Source organism: Symsagittifera roscoffensis, chromosome 1 (assembly GCF_963678635.1).
Source record: "Symsagittifera roscoffensis chromosome 1, txSymRosc1.1, whole genome shotgun sequence".
NCBI lineage: Eukaryota > Metazoa > Xenacoelomorpha > Acoela > Convolutidae > Symsagittifera > Symsagittifera roscoffensis.
Window position 1 is genome coordinate 73,226,641 of NC_087062.1, and position 20,557 is coordinate 73,247,197.

Below are 20,557 nucleotides of genomic sequence, written 5' to 3' on the forward strand. Positions count from 1 at the left end.
CACGACATACCATCCCCACGCAAATGCCTTAGTGGAGAAACAAAATTGGACGTTGGTGTCGACGCTGAGGGTATATTACTCCAGGTACTTGCCCGATTGGGACAGATACCTTCCACAGGTGATGGCAGCTTACAACAGCACGCAACACTCCACAACCGGAGTTAGTCAACACATGACGTTAACCGGTCACCAGAATTCTTTTCCCTTGATTTTCTTTTACCCAGATTATGAGAGAAAGAAAACACCACCACAGGTCTACGTAAGGGTTGTGATTAGACGTCAACAAGAAGTAAACGAATTGTGCAGACGTGGAGGGGACCCTAAAGAAGTGGAGGGGACCCTTCATGATCACGGAAGTGCACCAAGAGGGACTTTTTTACAGTCTGAGTACCGGTCGAGCCGCTCAATTCGAAAAAACCGAGCCACACGGAAGACTGGTGCAAACCTGCAGACATGGAAGAATAGGATTTTCTAATGATTGGCACTGCCTGCGAGGTCAATGAGAAAGTCATCAGGGGGAAAAATGATGGGAATGAGGTCGTAGAGGAAGGATCAAGTGCACCACTGGACTTCAATCCCAATGAGGTGATTGAAGCAGATGAAGAAAAGAAACCGTACTCTACGCAGAAGAGGACCGGCAAGACCCCGAACAGATGGAGTTCCCCAAGAAATTGGAACCTGGCCTTCCATTTACGATACAGACACGACAGAGTGACAGGACAAGACTCGCGACGAAATACAATCCTTGCGGAGATGGCTTCTTAGTGGACAGAATAGATCTGAAAGATATAGTGGAAGAATTGGCGGGTCTGGAAGAAACAACCGTGTCACAATACATCGACATAGTCGACGACAGCGACGAGGAGTGGATCGATGACCGGTCTAAATCCGAGGTAGAATTCGACGACGAGCAACAGCAATCGTATGAACATCTGCATGTCTTTGAATGGCTGAACGAAATGACGTCGGAACCAAAGGAGACCAGTGTCACGATTCAAGATGTGGACCGTGAGAGCATGAAATACATAAAAACCGAAAGAGATGAAATTTCCTGGGTTGCCCAGGAAGGGCAATTACTCATTCCTCAATCCAACCTCTTCTTTTTATCCAGTATGCGATCGACGGGGATGTCGATGGATATTTTGGTCCGGGGAGTGGTGGTAGGACTTACTCACACTGAAAAATGATTAATAAAAAAATTAAGAATAGCAAGAGAGACAGGTGATCTAGAAGCAAAAGTAGGCAAGGACCCTAAGAAACCGGACATAGGGAGCGTTGTTGAGTCATATTTTAACTTGCCAATTGAGTACTCAAGTAGCATAATACTGACAGATAGCGATTTTATACTTACAGATAGATCTTGTGCGATAGCGATCACAACGGACATGAGTTTTAGGACAGCGTTAGCAGCTGATTCTAAGAGAGAACTTAAAAACATAGAATTCCCTTGGAAGCAAAGACCAGTAATAGGAGCGTAGCAGCCTTGCCTCCGGCGGCTTCGCAGTTACCAGGAAAGTATTTATGCTTCTTGGTGACCAGGGCGACTGAGAAGCGGTACGTGGACCCGGAAAACTTGGTCCTGTCCTTGACGAGACTGAGAGACTTCCTTGTGGAAAGGGGGGTGAAGGAACTCTCGCTTCCACTATACGACCCGAACCGAGAACGAGTGCATCCACGGGAGCTACATGCACTGATACACGTAATTTTTTTCGATACTAACATACAAGTATACTTACATAAGAAATATTATTGATAATATCATTGATTATATGCTGAGTTTAGTTTGCATGCAACCTAAACTCATACTATGTGTGTTGTGTGTGATATGTTGTGTGTTTTGTGTTATGTTATTAAGACCTTCGGTACAAAGGGATTAGTGACCATGAATGATTCAATAAGGATTTTAGGAAAAGATCCAAAGTTTGGACTGTCCATTCTTAGATCACATTCCAAGATTTTTAGCAATAGATTGATTTTAATATATTTTAAGATCAAGATCATTTTATCTGATTGTTTTAAATCATTTCTAACGAAATGGAAAACTTCGTTTTGAAAAAACTGATGGACCTAGCGGAGGCATATATAGGACCGATGATAGACGCGATCTATCGTCGGATGATGGATCGAGACTTCGCTCTGAAGGACCCAGAGGTAGTCATGTTGCTGGTCACCCTAATAAACATCTTAGGGCATGATAACCGTGGGGACCGCCCCACGGAAGTCTTATTGATGGTCGCATATGGAGAACGGGGAGTACTAGATCGCCCAAACATGAGGGTAATGAGGTGGAGAAACGGGGCTCCCTCAGGAAGTGACTTGGCGAACGAGCCTGGGTTGGGGAATTCCAGGACCTACCAACCAGGTGAGATGATTGCATCAAGAGATGAACAGCGAGGCTACCTCGTCTAGTTCACAACTGAGACCAACTGTGCCACCAAAGAGGGCGGGAGTAGAAGAAGAAGTTCAGACGTATGAAACGATGCAAGATCTGAACGGAACGATGTAAGAACTTGAGAAGACCAGAAGAGAGCCAGATCAAATGACTAAGACTATGCTCAGTTTAGCAGAAGACAGAGGTATGTGGAAGAGACTGTTTGAAGATTGTAACAAGAAGCAGAGTGATGAAATAGAACGTTTGGGGCGAGAATACAAAGAGCGATCGGAACGGCTGGCGTTGACGACAGCAGTAGAAAAAGCAATAAATGCAAGAAATTTTACTCGTGGGCAGTCCCCGATGGAGCTCCTTACGCCTCGCTAACTAAGTCAAACGACGGAGGTGAGGTGCGACCCCCGACTGCGACCGGAAGAATGACGATCCCGGACCCAAGTGACACCTTAGGTGACCCAGTCGTGGAGCAGACGGTGCGGAAGTTGATAGAAACAGCTGGACGACTTCTTGCTAATAGGAGTGCGCCAGATTCCGGCGTGACTGTACCCTATGGAACAATAGATGATACGTGCAGAGTGAAGCTCTCCCAAGAGACGATGAAGAAAATAGGAGCTGACAGTATCACGTTTCCAGCAAAGACCTCTGGAGCCCCTGAAAGAAAAATTGCAACAGCCACCGCTCGGGACATCTCATTTGATACTGGGTGAAAGTTTGTTGAGAGTTCTCCAAAACCTGAGGACCTCTAGGATCACCCCGGTGATGGCCTTTGGAGGTGCCACGATAGCCCAGCTATATCGAATGGTGCAGCTAATAGACCCAGGAAGAAACAATGTGTCCAGAGGTTCAGATGAGGAACATGCACAATGGGAATCGATGATGGTGTGCCTATTCACTACTCTCTGGCAGAAGTTCAAATGTGCGGTACTGACCGTCTGCACTGTACCGATGAGCACGAGAACGCTGCTTTCGGCATAAAGGAGGCATAACGAAAGAATTAACCGGTGGAAGAACATACTGAGAAATCTGGCGAGTCGTAATGCTAGACAGATGATCCTCATTGATATTGAACATGAGCTCAGAGCTATGGATTAGACCAGACTTACCACCGATGGAATCCACTTCGATAGTATAGAAGGACAAGCCTGGATGAACCGAGTCTTCCGAGAGCGACTGGATGAGATGGAGGTCGAGCTCTTTGACACGGGAGTACAAAGAAAGAAGAAACAACGAATGAGCCAGCCGGAACTCTCAAACTTCGTGCCGACCAAGTTAGAAACACGTCTGTGACCTAGAGGCCGCAAAGCTCCAGCGAGCCAAGGCAAAGAACGGACGTACTGGACCGATTGGGAGAAGCGCAACTAAGAAGAACTATTCATCCACGGCGAAGATTAGGACCTGTTAACCCGACTACGGAGACAACGGGTACCTCGAGACCGGAAACGAGATTGGAAACTAGATCGGAGACTAGATCGGAGACTACAAGCACCAGCCGAGAAGAACGACGACCATACAGAAGCTCTTTGATGTGGTTGAGGCCCATACCTTCCCCCTGACATCTCTATAAACGGGAACTAATGAAATTGAACCATCAGACGACAAGGTTTGCAACCGATGCCTTAAGGATGGTGAATGGAGCAAGGCTATCCGTCAATGGACTGTACTCAATCGCAGGTGTGGACTGGCTGGTAGCAGCTGGCATTAACTTCAGCTCCACGGCCGCCTTAAGATTTGCCGATTTAGAGGGACTGCCCTCAAAGAACACAATGATTCCAGTAAATGCAGGACCCTTGCAGGACGTCATAATTATTCATGCTGAAGGAAATCGAGAAGAAAGACCCGGAAGATTCTTGACAAGAGGACACCGATAGGACAACTTGTGAAAATGTTCAAGCACATGTTCAATACGAGCACCCCCATCTCACGTGAAAGAAAGAGCGTACCCTAAGCAGGTGACTCAAGAAGGCGATATTCAGAGATATGGAGGCATGAAGATGATTAGGAAGGACGAGACTATCTTTACGGCGTATGATAAAGCGGAAATGAGAAAAGCAAAAATTTTGATAGTTGCGAACTCGGACTTCGCGCATATCTCCAAGTCTCTGTTTTGGCCTGACGTTATAATGCCGGCAGCAGTCGACTTGGACCTAATGCAGTCGGTGTCAATGGCGATCGGGATACAACGACAACGGGAATTGAGCGCAGTCACGATCGTATTTGCCGGCATAAACGACCATCTACATAGAAGGGGTTTCCTGAGCAGACTCAGAGAACCTAAAACAGCAGAAGACGCAGTATGGCCAGCAATAAAGGATATCCTCGAATCGATTAGCGAAGTAATGGACACGCCGAAAGATGATGCATTCCAATGATAACACAGAATGCTGTGTTTGCACTGTCTCCCGGATATGCTCATCTCCCGGATGGACTGAAGTTTGTATATGCGATGGTGGCGTTGCTCTCGGAAGGGAAATATGATGTGATCATATCTGCCCCGAATCGCGGGATAGATCTGGAGAACCTAAGACTACTTAGGGCGGAATTACCTAGGGTGTGGTCCGACATCTCGAATGCGATGCGAGGATTGAGGACCATTCACGGGTTGGAAGTATCCATCTTTAGCCGACAACTCAAACTGAGACCAGGAATTGACGATGACCATCGAGTAATAGTAGCAATGTCTAACAAATTATAGTTCCGAGGAAGGTAAATAAAAGAGGAAGGAGAAAGAAGGAAGAATCCCAAGGAGATGAGAGCTCACTTGGAAGCGATTGTCTTGAGAACGAAACCAAAGGCTAACAAGTGGCTGCACTTGACCCCTCGGTTAGCCGCATTGGGCATGGACGCTTTCGAGCGAGGCCCAGTGAAGATCAAGAACATCCATGCCTACCTGGTTAAAGAGGTAAACCTGGCCGAAAATGCTGAAGACAAGTCGGCCGAGTTCGTAAACAGAGTGTGCCAAGTTACCCTGGAAGCTTTCTGGACACAGATTTTATAGGGATAAGAAGGCTTTGACCGGACCGACAGCATACTGCAAGGGTTGGGAGCCGGATGGACCGCGTCCTTCCTGGCAAAAGTCTATTCATCGCTCTCTCGATACCTGATCAGAGAGTTCCTCCAAGCCTTCACGAGTTATCAATCGTGGTAATACTAGCCCTGTTCTTGACGTTTGGAGTGGAGATTTTTGCGAGGGAACCAGTCGAACTGCTCACTGAAGTAGTGCAAGTTTTGCGGTTAGATGAACTTCTGACGCTAATTGCGATAAAGCACGGGAACTTGGGAGGATTGATGAATCTGATCCGCTACCCTGAGAAAATGAGAGAGAACGTGAGGAGGTTTGACGTGGAGCGGCCCACTGATTCCTGGACCAAGATAAGAGATCTGTGACATAATCTTATCAAGTACCTCCTGCAGCAGAATCGCTTTGGAACAGGAGACGAGTAGACAATTGAGAAGGAAGAAGACGTGCGACGTCATGCTGGGGGCATGCCCCTGTTAACTGGCCTGAGCCTGGATATGAGGACCGATCCCTTAGTACTGATCAGAGGAGCCACGGAGTTCGTGACGGATATACGGTCCTGCAGTCACGTTTGCGTTCCCTGACGTTAAGGTGGAGGCATACAGGAGGTCGGTGTTGCATCTGAACCTCATGTCAGCAGAGGACGGAAGTGCACTTAACTGGCGCGAACAGCATGCACTACAAAAACATCAGAGCCGGAGATGTCATAAGTTTTGATGGTCACTTCCGTGATCGTATGGGAGAAGTGGAAAGAGGGCACATCGAAGTATTCCCAAAGCTCTGGAATTTAAGGCCCTACATTAAGAGGAACAACAGATTACAAGAATTCCTCGTCTGACTGCATCATATCACAAATTGAGAGAAGAAACGAAAGGCTGGGGTGACTACAAGAAACTGCCAAAAGCGATCCCTGAATTTCCCTTGATTAGAAGGATGTTGCTCTTGGAAGGGAAATATGATGTGATCATATCTCCCCGAATCGCGGAATAGAGATGGAGAACCTAAGACCACTTAGGGCGGAATTACCTGCGGTGTGGTGTGACATCTCGAATGCGATGCGAGGATTAAAGGACCATTCACTACACATGTTAGTTTTAGACGAAGTACTGCGGTTGGAACTGTCCATCTTCAGCCGAAAACTCAAACTGAGACCAGGAATTGACGATGACCATCGAATGATAGTAGCGATGTCTAACGACTTATGATTCCGAGGAATGGAAATAAAAGAGGAAGGAGAAAGAAGTAAGAATTCCAAGGAGACGAGAGCTCACTTGGAAGCGATGGTCTTGGAAACGAAACCAGAGGCTAACAAATGGCTGCACTTGACCCCTCGAAGAGCCGCATTGGCCACGGACGCTTTCGAGCGATGCCCAAAGATGAGCAAGAAGATCCATGCCTACCCAAAGAGCTAAGCCTGGCTGAAATTACTGAAGAGAATTCGGCCGGGTTCGTAAACAGAGTGTGCCAAGTTACCCTGGAAGCTTTCTGGACACAAAACGTATAGGGAGAAGAAGGCTTTGACCGGACCGATAGCATACTGCAAGGGTTGGGAGCCGGATGGAACACGTCCCTCCTGGCAAAAGTCTACCCATCGCTCTCTCCATACCCGATCAGAGAGTTCCTCCAAGCATTCACGAGTTATCAATCGTGGTAATAATAGCCCTGTTCTTGACGTTTGGAGTGGAGAACTCTGCGAGGGAATCAGTGGTACTGCTCACTGAAGGAGTGCAGAAGTTCCTGTTAGATGAACTTCTGACGCTAATTGCGATAACGCACGGGAACTTGGGAGGATTGATGAATCTGATCCGCTACCCTGAGCAAATGAGAGAGAACGCGAGGAGGTTTGACGTGGAGCAGCCCACTGATTCCCGGACCAAGATAAGAGATCTGTGACATACTCTTATCAAGTACCTCCTGCAGCAGAATCGCTTTGGAACAGGAACGAGTAGACAATTGAGAAGGAAGAAGACGTGCGACGTCATGCTGGGGGCATGCCCCTGTTAACTGGCCTGAGCCTGGATATGAGGACCGATCCCTTAGTACTGATCAGAGGAGCCACGGAGTTTGTGACGGATATACGGTCCTGCAGTCACGTTTGTGTTCCCTGACGTTAAGGTTGAGGCATAAAGGAGGTCGGTGTTGCATCTGAACCTCATGTCAGCAGAGGACGGAAGTGCACTTAACTGGTGCGAACGGCATGAACTACAAAAATATCAGAGCCGGAGATGAATGACTGTCATAAATTTTGATGGTCACTTCCGTGATCGTATGGGAGAAGTGGAAAGAGGGCACATCGAAGTATTCCCGAAGCTCTGGAATTTAATGCCCTACATTAAGAGGAACGGCGAGATTACAAGAATTCCTCGTCTGAATGCATCATATCACAAATTGAGAGAAGAAACGAAAGGCTGGGGTGACTACAAGAAACTGCCAGAAGCGATCCCTTAATTTCCCTTGATTAGAAGGATGTTGCTCTTGGAAGGGAAAATGATGTGATCATATCTGCCCCGAATCGCGGAATAGAGATGGAGAACCTAAGACCACTTAGGGCGGAATTACCTGCGGTGTGGTCCGACATCTCGAATGCGATGCAAGGATTAAAGGACCATTCACTACACATGTTAGTTTTAGACGAAGTACTGGGGTTGGAACTGTCTATTTTCAGCCGAAAACTCAAACTGAGACCAAAATTGACGATAACCATTGAGTAATAGTAGCGATGTCTAACGACTTATGGTTCCGAGGAATGGAAATAAAAGAGGAAGGAGAAAGAAAGAAGAATTCCAAGGAGACGAGAGCTCACTTGGAAGCGATGGTCTTGAGAACGAAACCAAAGGCTAACAAATGGCTGCACTTGACCCCTCGAAGAGCCGCATTGGGCACGGACGCTTTCGAGCGATGCCCAGTGATGATCAAGAAGATCCATGCCTACCTGGTGACAGAGCTAAGCCTGGCCGAAAATGCTGAAGAGAATTCGGCCGGGTTCGTAAACAGAGTGTGCCAAGTTACCCTGGAAGCTTTCTGGACACTAAACGTCTAGGGAGAAGAAGGCTTTGACCGAACCGACAGCATACTGCAAGGGTTGGGAGCCGGATGGACCGCGTCCTTCCTGGCAAAAATCTACCCATCGCTCTCTCGATACCTGGTCAGAGAGTTCCTCCAAGCGTTCACGAGTTATCAATCGTGGTAATACTAGCCCTGTTCTTGACGTTTGGAGTGGAGATTTTTGCGAGGGAACCAGTGGTGCTGCTCACTGAAGGAGTGCAGGTTTTGCGGTTAGATGAACTTCTGACGGTAATTGCGATAACGCATGGGAACTTGGGAGAATTTTTAAATCTGATCCGCTACCCTGAGCAAATGAGAGATAACATGAGGAGGTTTGTCGTGGAGCGGCCCACTGATTGCTGGACCGAGATAAGAGATCTGGGACATACACTTATCAAGTACCTCCTGCAGCAGAATCGCTTTGGAACAGGAGACGATTAGACAATTGAGATGGAAGAAGACGTGCGACGTCATGCTGGGGGCATGCCCCTGTTAACTGGTCTGAGCCTGGATATGAGGACCGATCCCTTAGTACTGATCAGAGGAGCCACGGAGTTCGTGACGGATATACGGTCCTGCGGTCACGTTTGCGTTCCCTGACGTTTGAGGTGGAGGCGTAAAGGAGGTCGGTGTTGCACCTGAACCTCATATCAGCAGAGGACGGAAGTGCAATTAACTGGTGCGAACAGCATGCACTACAAAAATATCAGAGCCGGAGATGACTGTCATGAGTTTTGATGGTCACTTCCGTGATCGTATGGGAGAAGTGGAGAGAGGGCACATCGAAGTATTCCCGAAGCTCTTTAATTTAAGGCCCTACATTAAGACGAACGGTGAGATTACAAGAATTCCTCGTCTGACAGCATCATATCACAAATTGAGAGAAGAAACGAAAGGCTGGGGTGACTACAAGAAACTGCCAGAAGAAATCCCTGAATTTCCCTTGATTAGAAGGATGTTGCTCGGAGCAGACTCAGTAGTACAAACCACTAGGTTGAGAGTCTTCGAAACGAACAAAAGGAGAGTGGCAACATTCTCCGAGATGATGGAGCCGGTGCTTCGTGGTCAGAAACGCTTCCCTGATGCAGTATACGCAGTTTAACTACACGGATGAAACGACGAGGAGACGGATGTTTAATGCAGCAACTCAGAAACCTGGACGATTTGAAGAAGAATGGGCAAAACTGGTTCTGGCGCTAATGGTTATGAGAGGCAAGGCGGTTTTTCAAGAAGCCTCGCAAATCTTGATGAGTGTAAAACCGGAGTTAAGGGTGAATGGGGAAACTACAAACTATAACTATGCTAGCAACCTTCAGCTGCGAAGAAGTCAAGGTAATGCACGGAGAGGAAGAAGATCAATCAGCTGGCAGACCAGTTGTACCAAAGTTTCCAGATGGAACAAGAAATGAAGAGCAAGGACCCTCGAGTTCAGGAAAGAATCCGAAGCGAGACGATGGGGAGGGAGGAAGCCGTCGATCGGAAGAGCCTATGCAACATGATCCCGATCAGGCTGAGAAAGAGGACGACAAGGCATGGACAGGCGGGATGTCCAGCCTGGACTTCAATTTTCTCAGCGTCTTTGAAAATGGCACAGACACGTTATAAGGAAAGACTGAGCCAGCAGACGAGGAAACTTCCACGCTCGAACCTCCGTCGGCCTTCATGGAAATGAACCGGAATTTGCTGGAGAGCAGCACTCCGAGCGATTCTAAAAATAACGAAAAAGGGTTTTAATGGAATCTCCTCGGAGAAGAGGAATAGAAGGCACTTCCAGAGTACCTTTCTTGGGAACGTTGCCCGGAGAAGAGTGGGAAGTTCATCACAGAGATCACGAGAATAGGACGGCATGTAGTATGGATAGAGTTGCCTTTAATGGAAGAGGTCTGGACAGTAGTTCAGAGCTACGGGACTCAGTCTATGCTGAAAACAGGTCTCAACAGACAACTAATGCGGGAGATCCTTGACAAACTCGACAAATGTGATGGGAGAATAAGCGAGTTTTTGATCGACTCGGCCACTGACGCGAGTGAGGCTAGTTCTCCGATAAAGGCAATACAACAAGAAGGCAACGATAAAGTAGTGTAACTGCCAAAAACCAGAAAAGGAACGATGCAATTTAGGATGCTGATTGACAAGGTTAACGATATGAAAATGAAACGTGGCAGCAATGTGACATTGAGGAAAGCTGGAAAAACGAAGATGGACTCTGAAATCTCGGTAAAAGCTGGCAATTCAGCCAAAAGAAAGCGCGTCGAAAGGATTAAAATCAACCAGTTGTGAAACCATGAGGAGTCACCGCACTCTGACCGGAACAACATTAGAAATGGAAATACTCAGCCAATGTGGAGAGATTACCCTGAAAGATTTCAAACCATCTTCCATGAACCATGGAAAGGGAAGCGTCGTAGGACAGCTAGTTCCAGTGGAGTACAACCGACTGACAGTGTCGGAAACCGTATCGATTGATGAACCCGCTGTTGGATACATAGAGATGGCGAAATACAGAAACTCGGTTCGAGGACAATTAATTGCTCTAGAAAACAAAAGTGCATTGGACGATTACTTAGATACGATGTACGATGATACAAGGCACAACCATGAAGCAGAAGGCATACAGAACGATAGACCAGTTGGTGAGCTCACCATGGAGAGCAGTTTCGTTCCGGCTCTTCGAAGAAGAAATGTGAACCACCCCGAAGATACACGCTCTGATAGCAATGCCCTATGCGAGAGAATTGCAACTCAGGTTCGCTTGGTGCCTGACTGGACTGACACAGGGGGAATACGACTCAGAAGAGAGAAAAAGATCGAAGGGAGAGAAGATATTCTTAATGACGAGCATGAGAGATCTAATGACCCAAGAAGGAGCGGCAGTAGCGTGCACGAAGCGGAGAGACGCTCTCTGTTTCATTCGATTCATGCTGGAACAAATATTAGTGCCGGCGTTGAACACTTGTGTCAAGATGCCAAAGGGAGGCGTTGAACTAGCAAAAAAAACCTTGCACTTTTTGGCACTTTTAGAAATCCATCACAAAAAAACCGATGCGAGTTAACATGAAGGAACCTGTGGAACTGGAACCAATGAAGAATATTGACGAAATAAGGAGATTCTCTAGCAAGAAGATGGGGCTCACAAATGAATCTATGGGAGCACTGCCGAAAACCAGTAAACACTATGTACCGATCTATAAGAAATCGTACAGTTATGTCTCCGTAATTGTAGGTATGGCGTACAACCCCTTCATAATTGAAGACACACGCGATAGCAAGCAGTGTTGCTAAGATTCTGGGCGTCAAGAATTGCAACAATAAGAAGCGCTGCTAATCAGCAGACTAAGCTGGGACTTGTGTTGGAAGAAAAGGTGACTGCACCTCCAGTGCCGAAATCTGACAACCGAGTGGAATTTGGATTGGGTTTCTCGGACGAACTGCTAAGAACGAGTCTAATGGTGGTGTGGGAGTTAATGGAACCACCTTGATGTCCGAGTCCTAACACCGAACGATGTTGAGGGCAACACGGGACGTGCAGAGGTAACTGAATTCAGACTGTCACTTGCTTGACCTGAATATCATTTACAATTTGATAACGACAGCCTCTAAGAGCAACGGTGAAGACAAAGTGGAGTTGCCTGGCTGGGAACCAGAGGACTGGATTAAACCTGGTAGCTGTCTGGCGAAAGTTTGTGGTTTGGAAGGTCACATCCGTGGAGGTCTGGATTGTGTGACGACTCTTGCGAAGCAACACAAGCAATTAACGATATTGTTTGGCAATATCGTAATGAAAGCAAAAACGGAAACGGAATTGAGTTCAGGTTGCCATGGAGGAACCGAAATGAATCTAGTGACTGCACTAGGATTTTAAAGCAAGTTTGGTTCTCTAGAGTCACTATTGGCTCTAGAAAGAAAAGCATGAGATGGTCACAACCGTCAGGGTAGAAGTGTTTCCGGGAGTTTTGCAAACCGAACAAAATTATATTGGAAAGTGGAGGGAAGCCATCGAGGCAGAAATGAACATCCGGCACAGTGAAACCTATCGTAGACCGTCGGGAGCGCAATATTTAGTGGAATCAACATTAGCTCCAATGTGCAAGAGCAGTTAACCAGTGCATTTCGTAGCGGTGGATGTGAAAAGTACGAAGATGATCGTGGACCAAGCCTTCTCAGTGCTGAAGTGCGTAAGAGTAGCGAGGATGTCAGAAAAGTCTTACGAGTTATTTTGCAAGATGTTCTCAGCAGTTCCAGGGAGAACGAAAGAAGAGTTAGAACCGATACTGGGAAAGAAGTTCATGGGATACGCCAGTGGGAACTTCAGTGATTTTGAAAGACAGAAGCAGAAGGATCAACAGCTACGGATTACAAATCGGTAGACGAGAATGATGAAATCCACCGAGTAATGATGAGAGTGGAACCACTACTGGAAGCGTAATTGGAGAAGCATCATGCTGACACTTGCTGAGTACCCCTGCCATTGCTTGCTACAAACATGGTGGTATCCCGGGCTTAGTAATCTGGTGTTGATCTGAGACTGTGGAGAGCTGCTCTCCATGGGTTTGCCAGATTCATCCCATGATGCCGATACGATGGCTGGAAGCTCATGTGAAAGTGAAAAAGATATGGGCCAGAAGACGACTGACGCCATGGTTTAGAGCCAACATGACTGCATGGTTGTACGAATATGCCAATAAGCATGTGTCAAAGCACATCAGAGTGTACAGTGCGTATCAGCTGGACATTGGAGCAGGAGCTTTCAAGCGAGCTTTTGTAACTCATCGAAATGCAGTTACCACCGCGGTGAAGAGGACGTCTAGAACAAGTGAGTGTGATGGGAGAGAAAGAGAAGAAATGTTGAAGGAAGACTTGGAGAGAAACGTGACGTTGTGCCTCCACAAAATCTTCTGCCGAAACAGAGAAACTAACGTTGATCCTCTACCTTGTTGTAAACAAAGGGTAGAAGAGCATAAGTGTTTAAAGACGGCTTCCAACAGCCTCAGGATCGCCACTGATGTGTTGCAAGACACCAAAACTGAAAGCGCAGAGTCAGTGTCGCAGGAGGAGTTGATAGGACATTGGCAAACAACCGAAAGACAAGATGCAAAAGGAAGAAAAAATAGAAGACTTTAGAAGTTTTAGAACTTCTAAACGACGAAAACAAAGAGTGAACAAGGAAGTACACAAGAAGCAACGAAAGAGAAGATGTTAAAACTCAGAATTGTTTATGTGAGAAAATCTCAAATGAGAAACAAAGCATTAAGTTTGCAATTGCAACTGAAGAGAAAACATTTAGTCGAATTTTAAAAATTTAAGAATTTGTTGCATTTATAAATTTGCATTGTGATTTTAGTTAGTGACTTTAGTAACACTTACTTTTTATTTAGAAAGGCTTCAGTGAAAAGTATATTAAAAATTCCAGCCTGCATGATTGTTTTTAATCGAATAAGACGACTGATCGCTTTGTGGTGATATGAAAGGCTTGGGTAATCTCTTGATTATTCCATTGTTCCTATTAACCACCGAGTTTCTTATTTTTAATATTCAGGACCTGTGCCATTCCGCCAGACTGGCACAACGCAATCTTCCGACACAACACGAAAGTAGAATAGGAGGCCTTTATGGTTGGAAATTGTTGCAGTGGAGGGTCAGAATATTCCGGGAATTTTAAGTTTTAAAATTTTTTGAATTGTGACGTCACATTTCTGAGAAATGCGAAAACAGCCATTTGGAGCCAAAAAGTGACAAAAAACAGAACAACAGCAAAAATAGTGAAAAACAGTCGTACGAGAACAATTTAAAACACGAAGTCTCTTTTTGTCACGATCACGCACGATAAGACACTTAGCGGAAGGAATAAGCGAGGAAGGAGTAAAAGAGCAGTACCCTTCCGTGCCACGAATTGGGAGAAATAACGACGTCCCCCCAGAGACAGTATATGGTGAAGGACTATAAAGAACTGACTTTTTAGCTACTCTGATGTCATAGAAAAATTTGAATTAACACCGGTATTATTTGATATTTTGGAATATGAGTAGCTAGGAAGAGGAAAGGGTCAATCCATCCCCAATGGATTTAAAATAGAAATGTCACCGAAAACATAGAAAAATATAATATTCGAGCCGTGTTTTTAATAGCAATCATGTAGTCTGAGGATCCGAGACCCAGCTATGTGGTTGTGTTCGCACGTAAACGAAAGCTGATTAAAAGTCGTTTGACTGATAGCCTGAAAATAGTAACTTTTTACTTAGCCCTAAACAAACCAGAAAGTCAACTGGCTAGGTCGAGATGGTAAAAAATGACGCCTAGAACTAAGGTATCTGACGCCTGCCAGTCGTCAATAGGTATTTTTTCTACGTTCCGTCACTGTGTAGTATTTGGGCGAATACATAGACGTTTTTATGGCGCTCCAGGGTGAGCCTGTTAAAGGCATAAGAACATCATGAGCAGCAAACGTTTCAGCGACGAACCCTCCGCTCCGGGCGTATGCCCAAATTAGAGGCCTTAATGACCTTTGTTGTACTAGGGGGAAGGTGCCGACCCTCCGCCTAGTACTATTTAGCTTTTTAACTTAGCTAAGACCGAAAATTCCGGGGGTCGGAGGGTTAGGTGGGAAGTCTAGAGCCTGCTTATACCACGGTCCCGGGACCAAAACCAATTAAAGAGAAAGCGTAAGACCGAACAAAAATAGTTTATAATTAAAACAAAGCCAAAAACAAATTTATCTGAAAAGAAAAAAGTACATAAAACAGTACAAAATCCAAAAAAGACCAAAAACAATTAAAAAAACTTAAAGTGACAAATTATATGTTATTTCCGTACAAGATGAGATCTGAACTTCCTATTTGTTGTTGCTTCAGATTGATTTATATCATTTCTGATGGAAAGACTGAGAGTTTTGGTGGCGGGTTAGGTACCCTCCCTGGAGTGTTATTTGAGTATTTAAACACGTTAATGGTGATTTTGCCGGTGACCGGAGGGTAGAGTGGGAAGCTGACCGACATGTTCCAGACTCAACAGGGGCATCAAGAACAACATTCACAACGATTGTTTGGTATCTTTGACACAATTTTGGTATCGTTCAGGTACTATTTCATTAAAACTAAAGTGGTGGGGTGCACATTTGGCGCGGTCCGATTGCACCCTCCATCGATTGCGAATTTCCGAGTTAAGGGTCTTAATTCGGGTATTTTGGTGCAGAAGAGGGTATAGTAAAATTGCGTAACGACTACAAATAGATTATTATCAAAACTATATATTACTTATTTCCTATTTAGACCCGAGAAACACCCCAACTTTGTCGAAAAATACCGATTTTCGACCAAGCTGCCAAACCCCAAAATTTCAGATGTTCGAGCTTTTCCGAACAGCAAAAAGCTTTAAGACAGGGATTTATTACCTAGTTTGATCCCCCTAACTAAAGAAACCGCGAAGAAAAGGACCTAGCAGAAGTTAGAGAAAACAAAATTTTTCGATCAAAATTTTGATACCTTTTCGAATTTTGTCAATTTGTTTTGAGGATCGAGTTTTTGAGTTTTTAGAGTTAGAGCAACTAAAGTTTCCGCGTTAGGAGCGTGTTAGCATAACGTGCTCGTTTGCCTGAGAGATTTTTGAGTAACCCTCCGAATAGCTCCGTAGATAGAGCTAACGACTTAAAGATAGGAAAAGGTAAGAATCGGAGGGTCCAAATTTGATAGTTTTTGGCCAAATTTTTGTTTCCAAACCAATTTTGGTGCTGTTTTTTGAATAATTCCAGTGCTGTACGGCGCTACTACACTCGTTTCAGTTTTTTAGGCACTTTTACCCAGAATTGCGGAAAAAGTCCTTTAGAACCTATATAGGTGGTGAAAGAAGGCCAATTTGACGAACGCGTTTTTGTCAATTTCTCAAAGACTAGCCTATCGATTAGAATATTTTTAGTACTATAAGTCGACGTTTGTTCCCATTTTCTTGAACTGCAACCATTTTTGGGTTGACAATCTCAGGAAAGAAAAATTTTTTTAGAATTTGTTGGTTCGGAGGGTCCAAATTTTAGGGAACCTTCCGTACGCCAGAAAACTTTTTACGATCACTTTTTTATCCTACTGGGAAGGTTGACCGAGTCAGCCCACCTAGTTTTAAGTCAGTTAGACCGCAATCGGCGGCTTCACAGCGGTAAAACAAAATGTTTTCTTGATTTTTGGGGAACCCTCCGAATTCAGTTGAGCCCCTTAGCAACCCTCCTTAGTGGAAATTTTCCACGAAACCCTCCGAAGAAGTTAAAACAACCCCCCACAGAGAATTCAGCTTGTTTTGACACTTTTTGAGACGAGTTGGAGACCCTCATAAGTGAGATTTGAAAAATTTGAAATTTTGAAGGAACCCTGCGAAGTAACCCTCCGGAGCGTGATAAGCCTCTTTTTGACCCTTCTTAGTGAGTTAAAGGGGACCGTCCGAAGTCTCTTGGGTGACTAGGGTCCCCTCCGAAGTGACCCTGCGAAGTAGGCTCAGTGTCTTAACAACCCTCCGAAGTAACCCTCTGGAGTGACTTAAGCCCCTTAACAACCCTCCTTATTGAAAACTTAGGGGTACCTTCTGGGGCGATTTGAGCAACTAAAATATCCATTTATAGTCGAAAAAAGGTCAACTACCAACAGGCATGCATATTAGGATTACAGGAGCCCATTTGACCCGGAAATTTGTGATCAACTTTGGATTCTAGATCGGGTCTATCAGAAGTACCCGAACCAAATTTTTTTTCGATGGTTATTTTGGACGGGGTGTTGAACGGGATTACCGGTTAGGATTGACGACCAGGATTCCCAGGCTGAGCACGGGAAGCACGCGAAAGTTTAAAACTAGGCGTCGCCAATCTTCGTTTAGCAGCTTTTCCTACGTTTTTGCTGACAACGGAGCGACTAAAGGTCAAGCAGGTTTTTCAGTAAGTTGAATGAAACTGAGAAGCGAGAAAAACCTCGATGGCAATCAAGGGCGAATTGTTGAGGCCAGACCGGCGAGCGAAACGCTTAGGACCCCTTCGAGGAAGGGGAGCAAACGCTGATCCGACCCGACTATGAGCCAGGAAGTTGAAAGAATGGAGGAGGCCTCGGAGCGTTCCGAGGTTGAACCGCGGGAAGGAGTGTTGTTCAGGGGAATGTCCAGATCAGAGACTAAGAGTAACAAAGGGAGAAAAAAAAATCATCTCTAGTCAAGCCGAGCAAGAATGCGACGATGTCAAGTATAAGTCCGAGTGAAGAACAAACGAGTTCGAAAGCCAAGAAAAGCTGGAAGTCTTTATACGAAGAGCTGAAAGGTTTATCTTCGTCACTACAAACTGAAGGTTTATCTTCCACATATGACCATCCGGAGATAGCTCATCCGGAGGTGGACTTCACGTTGTGCCCAAGGAATGATAAGAGCAACAAAGCGTTGTCGAATTCGCCGACTAGGCCGATGTCTGATGGGATAACCGTACGAGTGTCATCGACGTTCGACAGGTTGATGAGGTCGACGGGCACGCAGAATGGCAGCGCGTCATCAAGTACTAGGCTACAACCCCAGTTGACCTCATCTTCTCTGGGTCTCACCCCGGTATCGGGGGCAGCTGGCGAGATTAGTGACATGTTTGCTGGCGTAATGACAAGCCTAGAAGAGATGCGACGGGAAATGACTAAGAAAACAGATCGAGTCGACGAGAGGGCTCACCAGGGTCAAGAGAAATTGCGAGACGAGCTAACAAACGTGAGGTCGCAGGCGTGAGTCGATCAGGCTCAATTGATTCGTAACACTGATCAATGCCTAGCGGAAAGCTTCGCTCAAGCAACCAAGGAGTCAGAGAAAAGAGAAGTGAGGATGACAAGAGAGATCGAGCGATTGCTGAACGATCACGACAATACCTATGCTCATACGATGACTAGCCTGGAAAAAAGGTTGGGTGCCAAATCTGACCTGATGATGCAGAAGCTTGACGAGATCTTAAACGGGGTAATCGGAAGGAGCGTTCCACCCCAAGGGAGCTCTCACGCCAGGCAAATGATGAAAACGGAGCACGCAGCTATGCCGGGGCCCAGCAAAGTTCGAGAACGAATTACGAATCTAACCCGGAGACACGATTGCCCACTGTGTCACAAGTCAGATCAGTGCCAGATCTGACTACAGTCTCGCAGGACACAACGATGTATGCTTCGATAATTGAGCCTCTGAATAGATCTCTTGAAACATTCATCACCAAGCTCTCGAAGTCAGCCGAGAGAGGAGAGAGGTCAAGGAGGACACTCAAAAAGCCGAAGTCATACAAGGACGAATCAGATGGCTGCATCGACACTTGGATAGAGGTGATGAAGTTACACTTTGAAGAAACAGGAATGCAGCGCATTGACGAGCAACCTGGAGGGAACCGACCTAAGTTGTGTAATGGCGAAAAAGACCAATGAACGAGACAGCGCTCGCAAGATATTCGATATCTTGCTGAATCGTTTCGGCTCTGGTGTTAAAGGGCATCACGCTATGGTGAAGTTCGAGAAGAGGCGTCAAAGAGATGACGAATCGATAGACAAGTTTTTAGACGACCTTGAATTACTCAGAAGGAGAAGCAATCCCGATGAGAAAATATCGGAGCGAAACTTGGCGATTGCCTGGAATTTCATGGATGGAGTAAACTTCACACTTCACCCTGTCGCTTGACCAGGTACCCACGCCCGATGATTTGCGTATGAAGTCTCGTAAGTACTTGCACATAAAACCGAGGGCGCAAAACCGTTACAGCAATTATGGCAACTACAGCGCAAGTAACAATGGCGCGATCTCCAGTTGGTATAGACCTCGTGACGACATGGATAAGAGGAGGTCATGTGCGAATTGTGGCTCGATGGACCACCATGTTTCCGCCTGTTCTACTTGCAAGCAAAACATGAAAGCGATAGATTACCTTCTCGATGACGTTGATGCGACCGACGAGGACCACGAAGAGTACGCGAGAGGACTCATAATGAAGTATGGACCAAGGTGCTTCTTCTGCAATTTGGAGGGACACTTCAAGTCAGATTGCACTCAATTTTGGGATGCAGTGGCGAACGTGCAACATCCCCAACCTGAAGAAGCGCTTTCGGACGTCAAAGCCATCCCAGCACGTCAAGCTGAGTCTGGGAGAAAATAGAGGAAACCGAGCACACTTACGACTAAGAAAGTGAAGACCTTGCTTGATGAGGTGATAGCCTCGAGCCTGGAGGCAGAGTCGGCCCGCCCGCCCAAGGTGGTTATGCCTTAGCGGCCAGGATAGCATTACAGAATGTCCAACAGGAGCTAGCCACGAAGGAAGTTGAGCAATGAGTAAGGTCGGAACTAGAAAGCACAGTTCTTCGGGAAAAAATTGAAATTCTGAGGAAAACAACGAAAGCAGAGGACAAACAGGAACCCATAAAAACAATACTAAAGCTAAATGTTACATCGGTTAAAACCTTTGGCGTGACGAAAGATGGAACGACGATAATGTCCATTGTTTCAGTCAGAGGACACCAGGTGGACAAGAACTTGAGTGAACCGTGCGAGATCACGCTGGTACACCTGGACATTTATGCGGACTACCTGATGTAGAAGGACACCAAGTTGGAACCCAGGGCAGAGCGAGCTCTGCTCACGACAGGAGGTCCAAAACTAATGAAAGTAGATGGACATTACATCGCGATCCATAGCCCATATCCGATCCTGATGAATCCACGGCATTAACATCTACACGAAGGCTCACGAGACTGATGCAAGTGATCAAATAGGCCGGATATACGTTAGTCGAGAAGAGCTTAAGGTGCGACCAATCGGACATAAAGCCATGCTTGAGCAGGATGCAGTTCACATAGGTTGCGAAGCCGATCTGGCAGCACATGTGCTAGATGTGCAGGCCAGGCAGCTTTCAGTGAAAGGACTGTTAGACACAGGAGCAGTGGTCAGCGTCATGCCAGTCAGCACCTGGACTGATATGGGCATCGACAGGTCGGATTTGATACCGAAAAACATCATAATGGCAGCTGCCAATCAGGGAGCAATTCATATGACAGGACAGTCCCCGATTATATCATTGCAGCTTAGAGGAAGACATCTTTGGTTGAGCTTCATGGTAGTGGAAAATTTGGATGAAACCGATCATT